General features: G+C 41.5%; 1 protein-coding gene and 1 long non-coding RNA gene across 10 annotated transcripts in view; both read left to right on the top strand.

Annotated features, from left to right (window-relative positions):
- The window catches only part of utrn (utrophin), a 312100-nt gene that overhangs the window by 147174 nt on the left and 150405 nt on the right, over window positions 1-14521 (top strand). The gene's annotated exons all lie outside the window — the stretch shown is intronic.
- LOC115180991 (uncharacterized) lies at window positions 13125-13860 on the top strand. Of its 2 annotated transcripts, XR_003873241.1 has the most exons (3): window positions 13125-13565; window positions 13638-13727; window positions 13800-13845. It is a non-coding gene; the product is annotated as an uncharacterized LOC115180991 (long non-coding RNA). The 2 variants fall into 2 exon arrangements; XR_003873231.1 differs by having other exon boundaries at window positions 13638-13860.

Raw genomic sequence — 14521 nt, 5'->3', positions numbered from 1 at the left:
AAGACAAGACATATAAAGGCATATCACAATATTGACTCTCAATTTCAAGCCATGACAAATCCTTCAGTTGTTGAATCCATGATGCTATGTGATTAAGTTGCGCTGCCCAGTAATATGATTTAAGGTTAGGGAGGCCAAGCCCACCTAATTCTTTGAACAGCTGTAGTTTTTTATAACTAATACGAGCCTTTTTATTTTGCCATAAAAATGTGCCTATTGCTGCATTTAGGCGAGTACAGGTTTTAGCAGGGATTTTAACAGGAAGCATTGAAAACAGATAGAGCAGTCTTGGTAAGACATTCATTTTCACTGAAGCAACCTGACCTGCTAGAGATATAGGGAGGGGCATCCAACAGGCTGGATCTTCAGTGATTTTACTAATCACAGGGGGGAGTTCAAAGCATTTAGTTTCCCATAGTCTGACGTAATATTAACACCCAAGTAACGCATGCTTGTATCAGTCCACTTAAATGCCTAGTTGTCTTTGATACTTGAGGGTGCATCACCAAATGTCATCATAGCAATAGTTTTACCAACATTCATTTTATAGCCTGATGTAGCACCATATTCACCTGTTAATTTGAATATATTTGCAATCGTTGTCTCAGCCTCTGTTATGTTTAGGATGACATCGTCTGCATATAGAGATATCTTGTGTTCATTTGGCGCCACCTGCAAATCATTAATGTTTATGGCACTTCGAATAGCTTTCGCCAGAGGGTCTATACTAAGGGCAAATAACACTGGCGACAGACAATCTCCTTGACGATTTCCTTGTTGTAGCGAAAAGGAATGCGACATATTTCCATTAGTTCTAACAGATGATTTGGGACTTGAATATATCAGCTCTATCCATTTCAAGAAGCACTCCCCAAAACCAAACTTCTTCAATGTGGCAAAAAGAAAGACCCAGTCGACGGGGTCAAATGCCTCTTCAGCATCGAGAGATAGTATAACTGTTTGTTTGAGTTGGGTCTTCGAGTAATTGATAATATTCAGAAGTCGTCTTATATTCGACGTTGAGTGGCGTCCTTTAATGAGCCCGGTTTGATCTGGATTGATTCATTTTGTTACTACCTCCTCAATTATTTTTGTTAAAATCTGAGTAAGGGTTTTAGAGTCACAATTTAGTAAACTTACTGGTCTATGGGAACCACAGTCTAGTGGGTCTTTCCCTGGCTTCTTTAACACGGTGATGATTTCTTCACACCAAGTATCTGGATATTTATTGCGCTCTATAACCTCATGATCAACGGTATTAGTTTGTTACTGAAAGTTTTATAGAATTCACAGGGGAACCCATCGGGACCTTCCCATTTTGCATGCTTCTGATGGCTGCTTCTATCTCTGAGTCAGTAATGGGGGCGTCTATCATTTCCTTATCTTCAAACGATAGCTCTGGCAGTTTCAAATGTGTGAAAAAGTCCTCCGGAGAGGAAACATCTTTAGGTTTCTTATATAGGGTCTCGTAGTACTCAGCAAATGTCTTATTTATTTCTTTGGGACAAGAAGTAACTTTGCCCTGCACAGTTCTGATATTGGGAATACATCGTTCAGCTGCTTCCTTTTTAAGTTGCAGTGCAAGAAGTTTCCCTGGTTTGTCTCCATGAGTATAGTATTTATTTAGGGCAAATCGTGTAGAACACGCCGCTTTATAAGTAAGAAGCGTATTAAGCTCCCCTTTCGCTGCAGTCAACTAAATTAGAGTGTCCCCATCCCCTTGTGTCTTATGTCTTTCTTCTAATTAGGAGATTTCTCTCTCAATCTTCTCTTGTTTTTGTATACATACTTTTTTTGCAGAGATGAATAGGCTATGATTTGACCCCTAAGATAAGCTTTAGCACTCTCCCATAAAAGGGTTGGGCTGATACCTTCTGTTGAGTTAAATTCCAAAAATGTTGTAAGTTCAGCTTGAATAACCTTTTGAAAATAAGTTTCTCCAAGAAGAGAAGTGTTTATCCTCCACCTGTATGTATCAGGTTGTCGATCTTTGAACTTTAGTTTTAGGGATACGGGACTATGATCTGAGATGGTGATGTTATTAATAATACCGTGTTCTACCTGATGAGCTAAGGTCTGAGTGATAAGAAAAAAGTCTATCCTAGAGTAAGTGCCATGAGGATTTGAAAAGAACGTATCATCTTTTGTTGTTGGATTTAACTTTCTCCAAATATCAATAAGCCCTTGTGCTTCACAGTGAAATTGAACTGCTCTAGAAGTTTTTAATATGGGACCACCTGGTCGTGACTTGTCCAAATGGGGAGATAATGTGCAATTAAAGTCACCTCCAACTACACAATGTGTATTTGAATACTTAGCAATCTCTAAGAAACATATGTTAATACATTGTGGGGAATCATCATTTGGTGCATACAAATTAGCAAAAGTAGAATTTATGCCAAATAATAGGCCCTGAACAATAACAAACCAACCCTCTGAATCAGCTACCCGATTTTTAAATGTAAAAGACAGCCTCGTATTAACCAGTATACAAACACAATTTCTTTATGCGGAGGAGTGAGAGGAGAAAGTCTGACCTACCCATTCCCTTTAAGCTTTTTGTGCTCCTCATCTGATAAGTGGGTCTCCTGGAGGAGGGCAATGTCACAATCCATTCGTTTTAGCTGTGTCAGTATTTTTTTCCCGTTTAATCAAGTTATAATTCAAAATGTTAAGTGAGTTCATTGTCAGTACAAAGTGTCAATATAAAACACTACAGACCTTGATTTGAATTGGCCTTTTCCTTGTACCCATAACTGCAGACAGAAATGCTCCTTTGTTTTTCATTTCAGTACAAAACACAGAGAAACAACAAGAACATCGTCACAAAAACAAGTGTCTCCACTAGAACGAAGGGAGCCTGAACAGTGAAATTAAAATAGAACACATAAGACTGCCACATTCCTGGGTGGCAGATCTTGTTGGTGTGTTCTTTAAACAAGGGTGGTTCGTCACAAGACCCAGTGGCGGGGCAATTGTGGAAACTAAGTGATAGTTCGGCCTATATTATAGTATATCTGACCTAATATTTATCACTAGACAATTTTACTTCCGCGACCTATCATTTAAAGAGTAGCATGGATGCAAAAATAAATAAATAAGAAACTAAAAAGGTGAGGAGCCCATAAACAGACCTGCATGGATGAGACTTTCCCTGCACTCCATTATAAACGAGGAAATATAGCTCCATAGCCTATAGAACGTTTTCCCAACTCAAATAATATTAGGCAATAAGAAAACAGAATGCAAAAATAAAATAAATAATACAAGCATATGCGGGCAGGCTAACTGTCTCTCCCTCTAAACAGGCTGTCCTAAACAGTAAGGGTTAATTGCTGGAAATTCAATGTAATCCAAAAGCACATTTTATGCTAATATTTCGACTAACCTACACTTGAGTAGCCTATATGTAATTGCCATAAAAAACAACGTAAAGCATTTATAATCTTTACTCTATAGCCTACTAAAAAAGAAAGTGGGAACGAGGAATGCAGGCCATTCTGTTTTTTCCAGAATGAATAATTACCTTATCATCCCAATAAACTGTAGGTCAAAGATTGATGAATTATTCCTGCAATAAGATCCCGGTAGTTTCCAGTCCTTAAGAAGGGGTCGCTTCAGTAGTTAATGTAGACTGGACAGTGTTCCACGGTAGATTTAGGCTACTTCTTAGGTCTTGTGTCCTTCTGTCTCTCACTCCTTCTGGGCCCAACAATTTGCCACATAGTCGGCATATTTTTCCAGACCCTGTCCGGAGCGCAGGAAGGACTCGGCATCAGGTACAGAATCCAAGATGTGGTTCTTGCTCTCATGGGTGACACGCAGCTTCGCAGGGAACATCAGAGAGTATATGATGTTTTTGGCTGCCAGTTCTCTCTTGATCCCGTCGTAATCTTTTCTCTTTTCTCGCAATAGCTCTGCAGAATAGTCATTGAAGAAAGATATGCGTTTGTCTTTGTAGAATAGTTCTCCCTTGGTTCTCGACAGCTGCATTATATCCTGTTTCGTTTCGAAGTTGAGAAGGCGCACGATGATAGCGCTGGGCCTCTGTGTGTCCTTCGCTCCGGGCCTGCTCTGGGCTGCAGGTGCGGTTCTATGGGCCCTCTCTATGACCAAAGGTGTAGCAGTATCGCTTTTCCAAGATCTCCCTCAGAATTTTGTCCACAAATGTAGACATTTTCTGCCCCCTTTCTGCATTGATTTCGACCCCAACAATGTGAATATTATTACAATGTGAAAAGTTTTCCAACATGTCTCCCATCTTTTGCAATTCCTCTACCTGGTAGCTAATAGCCTGGTCTTGTTGTATTAACTTTTCATCATGTTCCTCATTCTTCTTTTCAATGTGAGTCATCTGTTCATCATTTTTCTCTAGAGTAGCCTTCATGCCATCGAAAGAGATTTGCATTTTGCCGAATGAGGTAGCTGTTTCTCGTCGAAATAACTCGGCCATGAGAGATGAACCTCCGCCATCACTGTTTCGGCTGTGATGGCGGCCCCTACCACCCCGTGGAGTTGGGCTCGGTGAGCGATTTAAACACGGTGAACATAGTGGATAATCTTCTCTTTGATGCCGTCTTTCACTTGAGTATTTATCCTTACTCGTTGCCAGTCCGATTTAGAAGGTCAAATATGTACCTTTAACTCGTGAAGTTTAATTTCGGCGAAAATTGTCATAGAGCTTGATCAGCACACAGCCTTTCCCCAGAATTCCATGCAGGAAGTCAATATTATATTATTTGATAGTCATTTCCTATTTTTCTATTGATGTCTACCCATTGTGGACCTGACAGAGACAATGAAATATTTTTTATAATTTGGCAATTGAATGTTCACAATTTTGTCTTTCAAATTTCAATTAAAAAGCTCTAATCATTTTAATGTAATTATTTCAAAATGCATTTAATGTAAAAAAAAAAAATCGAAACCAAAATCAAAAACCGTGATTTATAAAAAACCGAACCGACCTCAAAAAGCAATAATCGCTCAGCACTACCGTCTTTGGTGGAGATCTTTTGATGAGAACCTGGCCCACATAAGCACCTGGCTGTACCCTACATACATGATCAATACCATTAGCTCAGACTTAAGAGGAAAAATAAACACATTAGTTTCTGTACTCACATACACAGCTGCCTCTCTTATTCTCTCTCCACTCTTTTATCTTTCCTATCCTCTCCTCCCTTATGCACTTGTTCCCTTTCGTCCCATTCTTTCTATCCTCTCCTACCCTCTTCCTCCCTTCTCTGCTTCTCATGTTCTCCTACCTCTTTACCTCTCTCCCTCGCTGTCCTCCTCTTCTCCTACCCTCTCTTGTCCATGGTGGTTATAGTACCACTGTACAGTTAGTGAACATATGATGTTCACTAACATGTGTCCTCCTCCTTTTAATATTTCATTGGCTCTTTCGGCACTGACCTCTTCAATCATTGGGTAATGCCCCTGCATCTGAGCATGTTCTCTCTCTCTCTCTCTCTCACTCTCACTCTCACTCTGTCTCCTCCTTAAGGCTTCCATCTGTCTTGAAATATGGTTTAATGTGACATTCTGTAGCATCCTGTCTTTGCATGAGGCATACCATTGCATGACCATGAATCAGCCTCTCTCTGGCACGCCAACAACACACCACATCACACTCAAAGCCTTGGCGGGGCAATTTGACATTGAAGTTCAGTCACTCGATTGACATGAGTTTAGTCCTGATATGGCTGGGGGCTCTGGAGAGATGCGTGCTGTGTGTGACTCTTCAGCAGCCAACATGTGTTGGAATCAGTGACTATACAGTGCATTCAGAAGGTATTCAGACCCCTTCCCTTTTTCCACATTTTGTTATGTTACAGCCTTATTCTATAATTGTTCTATAGTTTCCTCATTAATCTACACAGAATACCCCATAATGACAAAGTGAAAACAGGTTTTTATAAAGTTTTGCAAATTCATAAAAAATTAAAACAGAAATACCTTATTTACGTAAGTATTCAGACCCTTCGCTATGAGACTCAAAATGAGCTCAGGTGCATCCTGTTGCCATTGATCATCCTTGATGTTTCTACAACTTGATTGGAGTCCACCTGTGGTAAATTCAATTGATTGAACATTATTTGTAAAGGCACACACCTGTCTATAATAAGGTCCCACAGTTGACAGTGCATGTCAGAGCAAAAACCAAGCCATGAGGTCAAAGGAATTGTCTGTAGAGCTCCGAGACAGGATTGTGTCGAGGCACAGATCTGGAGAAGGGTACCAAAACATTTCTGCAGCATTGAAGGTCCCCAAGAACACAGTGGCCTCCATCATTCTTTATTATTTTACCCCTTTTTCTCCCCAATTTCGTGGTATCCAATTGGTAGTTACGGTCTTGTCCCATCGCTGCAACTCCCGTACGGACTCAGGAGAGGCGAAGGTTGAGACACGTGCGTCCTCTGAAAAACATCCCAGCCAAGCCGCACTGCTTCTTGACACGATGCCCGCTTAACCCGGAAGCCAGCCGCACCAATGTCGGAGGAAACACTGTACACATGGTGACCGTGTCAGCGTGCATTGGGCCCGGCCCGCCACAGGAGTCGCTAGTGCGCGATGGGTCAAGAGCATCCCTGCCAGCCAAATCCTCCCCTAACCCGGACGACGCTGGGCCAATTGTGCGCCGCCCCATGGGTCTCCCGGTCGCGGCTGGCTGCGACAGAGCCTGGACTCGAACCAGGATCTCTAGTAGCACAGCTAGCACTGCGATGCAGTGCCTTAGATCACTGTGCCACTCGGGAGGCCCCGGCCTCCATCATTCTTAAATGGAAAAAGTTTGGAACCATTAACACTATTCCTAGAGCTGGCCGCCCTGCCAAACTGAGCAATCGGGGGAGAAGGACCTTGGTCAGGGAGGTAACCAAGAATCCAATGGTCACTCAGACAGAGCTCCAGAGTTCCTCTGTGGAGATTGGAGAACCTTCAAGAAGGACAACCATCTCTGCAGCACTCTACAAATCAGACCTTTATGGTAGTGGCCGGACTGAAGCCACTCCTCAGTAAAAGGCACATGACAGCCTGCTTGGAGTTTTCCAAAAGGCACCTAAAGACAGACCGTGAGAAACAAGACATTCTGGTCTGATGAAATCAAGATTGAACTCTTTGGCCTGAATGCCAAGCATCACGTCTGGACGTAACCTTGCACCATCCCTACGGAGAAGCATGGTTGTGGCAACATCATGCTGTGGGGATGTTTTTCAGCAGCAGGGACTGGGAGACTAGTCAGGATCGAGGGAAAGATGAATGGAGCAAAATCCAGAGAGATCCTTGATGAAAACCTGCTCTTGAGCACTCAGGACCTCAGACTTGGGGCGAAGGTTCACCTTCCAACAGGACAACAACCCTAAGCACACATCCAAGACAACGCAGGAGTGGCTTCGGGACAAGTCTCTGATTGTCCTTGAGTGGCCCAGCCAAAGCCCCGACTTGAACCCGATCTAAACATCTCTGGAGAGACCTGCTGTGCAGCGACCCTCCCCATCCAACCTGACAGACCTTGAGAGGATCTGCAGAGAAAAATGGGAGAAATTCCCCTAATACAGGTGTGCCAAGCTTGTAGCGTCATACACAAGAAGACTCGAGGCTGTAGTTGTATTTTGTTTTTATTATGGATCCCCATTAACTGCTGCTACTCTGCTACTCTTCCTTCAAAATGAAGGCAGTTATACATTTTAAAAACATAGGTTGGAGTCATTAAAACTCATAACAAACTATAGTTTTGGCAAGTTGGTTAGGACATCTACTTCGTGCATGACGTAAGTAATTTTTCCAACAATTGTTTACATACAGATTATTTCACTTATAATTCACTGTATCACAATTCCAGGGGGTCAGAAGTTTACATACACTAAGTTGACTGTGCCTTTAATTAAACCGCTTGGAAAATTCCAGAAAATGATGTCATGGCTTTAGAAGCTTCTGATAGGCTAATTGACATCATTTGAGTCAATTGGAGGTATACCTGTGGATATATTTGCAGGGCCTACCTTCAAACTCAGTGCCTCTTTGCTTGACATCATGGGAAAATCAAAAGAAATCAGCCAAGACCTCCACAAGTCTGGTTCTTCCTTGGGAGCAATTTCCAAATGCCTGAAGGTACCATGTTTATCTATACAAACAATAGTACGCAAGTATAAACACCATGGGACCATGCAGCCGTCATACCGCTCAGGAAGGAGATTCGTTCTGTCTCCTAGAGATGAACGTACTTTGATGCGAAAAGTGCAAATCAATCCCAGAACAACAGCGAAGGACCTAGTGAAGATGCTGGAGGAAACAGGTACAAAAGTATCTATATCCACAGTAAAACGAGTCCTATATCGACATAACCTGAAAGGCCGCTCAGCAAGGAAGAAGCCACTGCTCCAAAACCGCCATAAAAATGTCAGACTACGGTTTGTATTTGCACATGGGGACAAAGATAATGCTTTTTGGAGAAATGTCCTCTGGTCTGATGAAACAAAAATAAAACGGTTTGGCCAAAATGACCATCATTTTGTTTGGAGGAAAAAGGGGGAGGCTTGCAAGCCGAAGAACACCATCCCAACTGTGAAGCACGGGGGTGGCAGCATCATGTTGTGGGGATGCTTTGCTGCAGGAGGGACTGGTGCACTTCACAAAATAGATGGCATCATGAGGATGGAAAATTCCGTGGATATATTGAAGCAACATCTCAAGACATCAGTCAGGAAGTTAAAGCTTGGTCGCAAATGGGTCTTCCAAATGGACAATGACCCCAAGTATACTTCCAAAGTTGTGGCAAAATGGCTTAAGAACAACAAAGTCAAGGTATTGGAGTGGCCATCACAAAGCCCTGACCTCAATCCTATAGAAAATTTGTGAGCAGAACTGAAAAAGCGTGTGCGAGCAAGGAGGCCTTCAAACCTGACTCAGTTACACCAGCTCTGTCAGGAGGAATGGGCCAAAATTCACCCAACTTATTGTGGGAAGCTTGTGGAAGGCTACCCGAAACGTTTGACCCAAGTTAAACAATTTAAAGGCAATGCTACCAAATACTAATTGAGTGTATGTAAACTTCTGACCCATTGGGAATGTGATGAAATAAATAAAAGCTGAAATAAGTCATTCTCTCTACTATTATTCTGACATTTCACATTCTTAAAATAAAGTGGTGATCCTAACTGACCTAAGACAGGGAATTTTTACCAGGATTAAATGTCAGGAATTGTGAAAAACTGAGTTTAAATGTATTTGGCTAAGGTGTATGTAGACTTCAACTGTATATATATAACACAAAATCCATGTGTACATGTGTGTATAGTGGGTATATTATTGTGTTTGTATGCATGTGTTTATGTTTGTGTTGCTTCACAGCCCCCACTGTTCCATAAGGTGTATTTTTATCTATTTTTTAAATCTAATTTTACTGCTGGCATGAGTTACTTGATGTGGAATAGAGTTCCATGTAGTCATGGCTATATGTAGTTCTGTCCGCCTCCTATTGTCTGGTCTGGACATGGGGACTTTGAGGGGACGTCTGGTGGCATGTTTTGTGGGATATGCATGGGTGTCTGAGCTGTGTGCCAGTAGTTCAAACAGACAGCTTGGTGCATTCAACATGTCAATACCGCTCAGAAGTACAAGCCGTGCTGCTCTGTTCTGAGCCAATTGCAATTTTTCGAAGTCCCTCTTTGTGTCACCTGACCACACGACTGAACAGTAGTCCAGGTGCGACAAAACTAGAGCCTGTAGGACCTGCCTTGTTAATAGTGCTGTTAAGAATGCAGAGCATTCTCCCCATTCTACCTACTGTTGTATCAACATGTTTTTACCATAACAGTTTACAGTCCAGGGTTACTCCAAGCAGTTTAGTCACCTCAACTTGCTTAATTTCCACATTATTCATTACAGGTTGAGGTTTAGGGTTTAGTGAATTATTTGTCCCAAATACAATGCTTTTAGTTTTTGAAATATTTAGGACTTACTTATTCCTTGCCACCCATTCTGAACATAACTGCAGCGCTTTGTGAAGTGTTGCAATCATTTCAGTCGCTGTGGTAGCAAACGTGTAGTGTTGAGTCATCCTCATACATAGTAGACTTACTGGCTTTACTCAAAGCCAGTGGCATGTCGTTAGTAAAGTATTAAGTTGGAGAGGCTTCTATTAAAGAAATGACCCGTTTCTGCCTGTTTTGATTTTATTTTGTATTGGTGTCCTTGAGAAGCAGTGTCCAGAATGAATATATTCTCCTTCTGAAGACTGTTCTTCTGCTCAGATTGAGAATATTCTCAGCTTTTTACCTGTCTAACAGAACCCTCTGTGTTCTGTTAGACAGGTAACTCTTTATCCACATTATAGCAGGGGGTGTAAAGCCACGGACGGTTTTCCAGCAACAGACTATGATCGACAGTCAAAAGCCGTACTGAAGTCTAACAAAACAGACCCAACAATCTTTTTGTCGTCAATTTCTCTGTCAATAATCAGTCAATTGTGTAAGTGCTGTGCTTATTGAATGTCCTTCCCTATAAGTGTGCTGAAAGTCTGATGTCAATTTGTTTACTGTGAAATAGCATTGTATCTGGTCAAACACAATTTCTTCTTAAAGTTTGCTAAGGGTTGGTAACATGCTGATTGGTCGGCTATTTGAGCCAGCTAAGGGGGTTTTACTATTCTCAGGTAGGGAATAACTTTTACTTCCCTCCAGGTATGAGGGCACACACTTTTTAGTTGGCATAAATTGAAGGTATGGCAAATAGGAGTGGCAGTATCGTCCGCTATTATCCTCAGTAATTTTCCATCCAAGTTGTCAGACCCTGGTGGCTTGTCATTGTTGATAGACAACAATACTTTTTTCACCTTTTCCACACGTACTTTACGGAATTCAAAATTACAATGCTTGTCTTTCATAATTTCATCAGTTATATTTGGATGTGTAGTGTTAATGTTTGTTGCTGGCATGTCATGCCTAAGTTTGCTAATCTTGCCAATGAAAAAATCATGAAAATAGTTGCCAATATTAGTGGGTTTTTTGATGAATGAGACATCTGATTCAATGAATGATGGAGCGGAGTTTGCCTTTTTGCTCCAAATTTCATTTAGGTGTTCAAAGCTTTTTTACTATCATTCTTTAGGTAATTTATATTGGTTTTATAGTGTAGTTTCTTCTTCTTTTTTTCAGTTTAGTCACATGATTTCTCAATTTGCAGTGTGTTTGCCAATCGGTTGTAAAGCCAGACCTATTTGCCATCTCTTTTTCCTCATCTCTCTTAACCATACCATTTTTCAATTCCTCATCAATTCACGGGATTTAGATTGCAGTTTTTACAGTCATTTTCTTAATGGGTCATGTTTCTTAGCAATTTCAAGTGCAGCGTCTGGTTGCTCGTCATTACACACCACGGACCAACAAATATTCTTCACATCAACAACATAGGAATCACTACAAACGTATTGTATGACCTCTGATACACTATATTAGGCCCAGCCTTTGGAACTTCGGTTTTCCTAGATATGGACACTATATTGTGATTACTACATCTGATGGATTTGGATACTGGTTTCAAACATATTTCTGCAGCATCAGTAAATATATTATCAATAGATGTTGATGATTTCATTCCTGTGCTGTTTGTAACTACCCTGGTAGGTTGACTGATAGCCTGAACCAGGTTGCAGGCACTAGTTACAGTTTGAAGCTTTCTCTTGAGTGGTCAGCCTGATGTAAGCCAGTCAATATTTAAATCACCCAGAAAGTGTACCTCTCTGTTGATATCAGATACCTTATCAATCATTTCACATATGTTATCCCGATACTGACTGTTAGCACTTGGTGGTCTATAGCAGCTTCCCACCAGAATGGGCTTTAGGCGAGGCAGATGAACCTGTAGCCATATTACTTCAACAGTTTTTAACATGAGATCCTCTCTAAGCTTTACAGGAATATAATATAAATATTATGTTTATATTATAAACAGCCACACCTTCACCTTTGGCTTTTCTGTCTTTTCTGTAGATCTTATAACCATGTATTGCCACCACTGTATCATCAAAGGTATTATCTAAGAGAGTTTCTTGCTTTACTGGGAAGCTTAGCAGAGGTAGACATACTCAGGTTATTTTTATTAGTGCAGGGTGAGCTGCACACAATGGACTTCTTACACTGCAAACCACCTCAGTGCTAACAGTATCACTCTGGTTCATAGGAATATGATTACTGCATACAATAGCTGATGGATCAACAGAGGTGTTCCAGGCAGTATGAGGGACATAAATGAGGTTATTTACATTGAATCTTCCAGTGCCCCTGGGATAATGTACATTTGCTGCAGCATTATGACAACTCAGTGACACAGTGGTAGGGGTTAAATGAGCTGGACTTGGGTCATTGATAAGTCATTGTCTCAACACAGCCTTATAATGCTGTGAAAGGATCCAGGAACCCAAATGATTTGGGTGGGTCCCATCCTCCTTATAATACAAGCTTTGTTTCCAGAAGGTATCAAAATGGTAAATAAATGTCACACCCACAGAGCTGCAATAGTCTAGTAGCCAGTTATGGAGAGCTAAAAGTCTGCTGAACCGTTCAATGCCACGATTTAGGCTGTAATCTCTGCCAAAAGTGCTTCAGTAAAGGGTCTGAATACATATGTCAATGTGATATTTCAGTTTGTATATTTAATACATTTACAACATTTTCAAAAAAACTGTTTTTGCTTTGTCATTATGGGGGATTGTGTGTAGATTGATGAGGTTGAAAAAACCAATTGAATCCATATTAGAATAAGGCTGTAACGTAACAAAATGTGGAATACTTTCCAAATGCACCGGATGTGCATCAGTATGTGTGTGTCAGAGAGGGAGAAAGAGAAGGAGTTTTAAGGTGTGTGTGTGTGTGTGTGTGTGTGTGTGTGTGTGTGAGAGAAGATGACTTGTCAGCAGCTTACATCTGTCAGTGTCAGTGGGATGTCTCCTATGATGGGTGGAGATTCACTGGCCTAATTGAGGAGAGGGAGAGAAAGCACTGGAGGAGAGAAAGAGAAAATAGGGAGAGGATGAATTTAAGAGGAGAATGGTGAGAAAGAGGAGAGAGGTAGTGGATGCATTTAAGAGGAGGATGGTGAGAAAGAGGAGAGAGGTAGTGGATGAATTTAAGAGGAGAATGGTGAGAAAGAGGAGAGAGGTAGTGGATGAATTTAAGAGGAGAATGGTGAGACAGAGGAGAGAGGTAGTGGATGAATTTAAGAGGAGAATGGTGAGAAAGAGGAGAGAGGTAGTGGATGAATTTAAGAGGAGGATGGTGAGAAAGAGGAGAGAGGTAGTGGATGAATTTAAGAGGAGAATGGTGAGACAGAGGAGAGAGGTAGTGGATGAATTTAAGAGGAGAATGGTGAGACAGAGGAGAGAGGTAGTGGATGAATTTAAGAGGAGAATGGTGAGAAAGAGGAGAGAGGTAGTGGATGAATTTAAGAGGAGGATGGTGAGAAAGAGGAGAGAGGTAGTGGATGAATTTAAGAGGAGGATGGTGAGAAAGAGGAGAGAGGTAGTGGATGAATTTAAGAGGAGGATGATGAGAAAGAGGAGAGAGGTAGTGGATGAATTTAAGAGGAGGATGGTGAGAAAGAGGAGAGAGGTAGTGGATGAATTTAAGAGGAGAGAGGTAGTGGATGAATTTAAGAGGAGGATGATGAGAAAGAGGAGAGAGGTAGTGGATGAATTTAAGAGGAGGATGGTGAGAAAGAGGAGAGAGGTAGTGGATGAATTTAAGAGGAGAGAGGTAGTGGATGAATTTAAGAGGAGGATGATGAGAAAGAGGAGAGAGGTAGTGGATGAATTTAAGAGGAGGATGGTGAGAAAGAGGAGAGGGTGAGAAAGCAAAAAAAGAGGATGAGAGAGAGAGAGAGAGAGAGAATGCATAAGAGTGGCAGATGGAGAGAGAGAAGAGCGAGGGGGAAAGCTTGAGAGAGAGAATGCATAAGAGTGGCAGATGGAGAGAGAGAAGAGCGAGAGGAAAGCATGAGAGAGAGAGAATGCAGCACATGCCCTGAGAGGTAAACACCGTGCAATGTATTAAACATCAACAGCAGAGGAAGAAGGGGAGAATGACTGTCAGTAGGAGATTAAAGATACATCATTCTATAAATAGTGTGTAATCTGCTGGAGGCCAGCTTGGGGAACCATGTATAAAATACTCAGCGCTGAGTAAAACAAGTGGTTCAGTAGTGTAAGATTACAACAGGAAGGGGACTGGCGTAACACACAGAGAGTAGAATATGATTGAGTGGTGAGATGCCATTTATTGTCAACAGCTCCTGAGTGACCAGGAGTCCCTTCCCACCGTGGTTTATATGTCAGTACTTTGGGAAATGACAAGTGAAATGAAGGAAGGCGAGGGAGAGAAAGCGGTATGTGTGACAGGGAAGATTAATGTGTGTCTGATAACATTTACTACTGTGTGTGTGTGTCTGTGATTACATCAGATCAAACTTTATTTGTCACATGCGCCGAGTACAACAAGTGTAGACTTTACCGTGAAATGCTCAC

This window comes from Salmo trutta, chromosome 1, assembly GCF_901001165.1.
Source record: "Salmo trutta chromosome 1, fSalTru1.1, whole genome shotgun sequence".
Classification (NCBI taxonomy): Eukaryota; Metazoa; Chordata; class Actinopteri; order Salmoniformes; family Salmonidae; genus Salmo; species Salmo trutta.
Note: the sequence above shows the minus strand (reverse complement) of the source record. Positions and strands in the feature narration are given on the sequence as shown.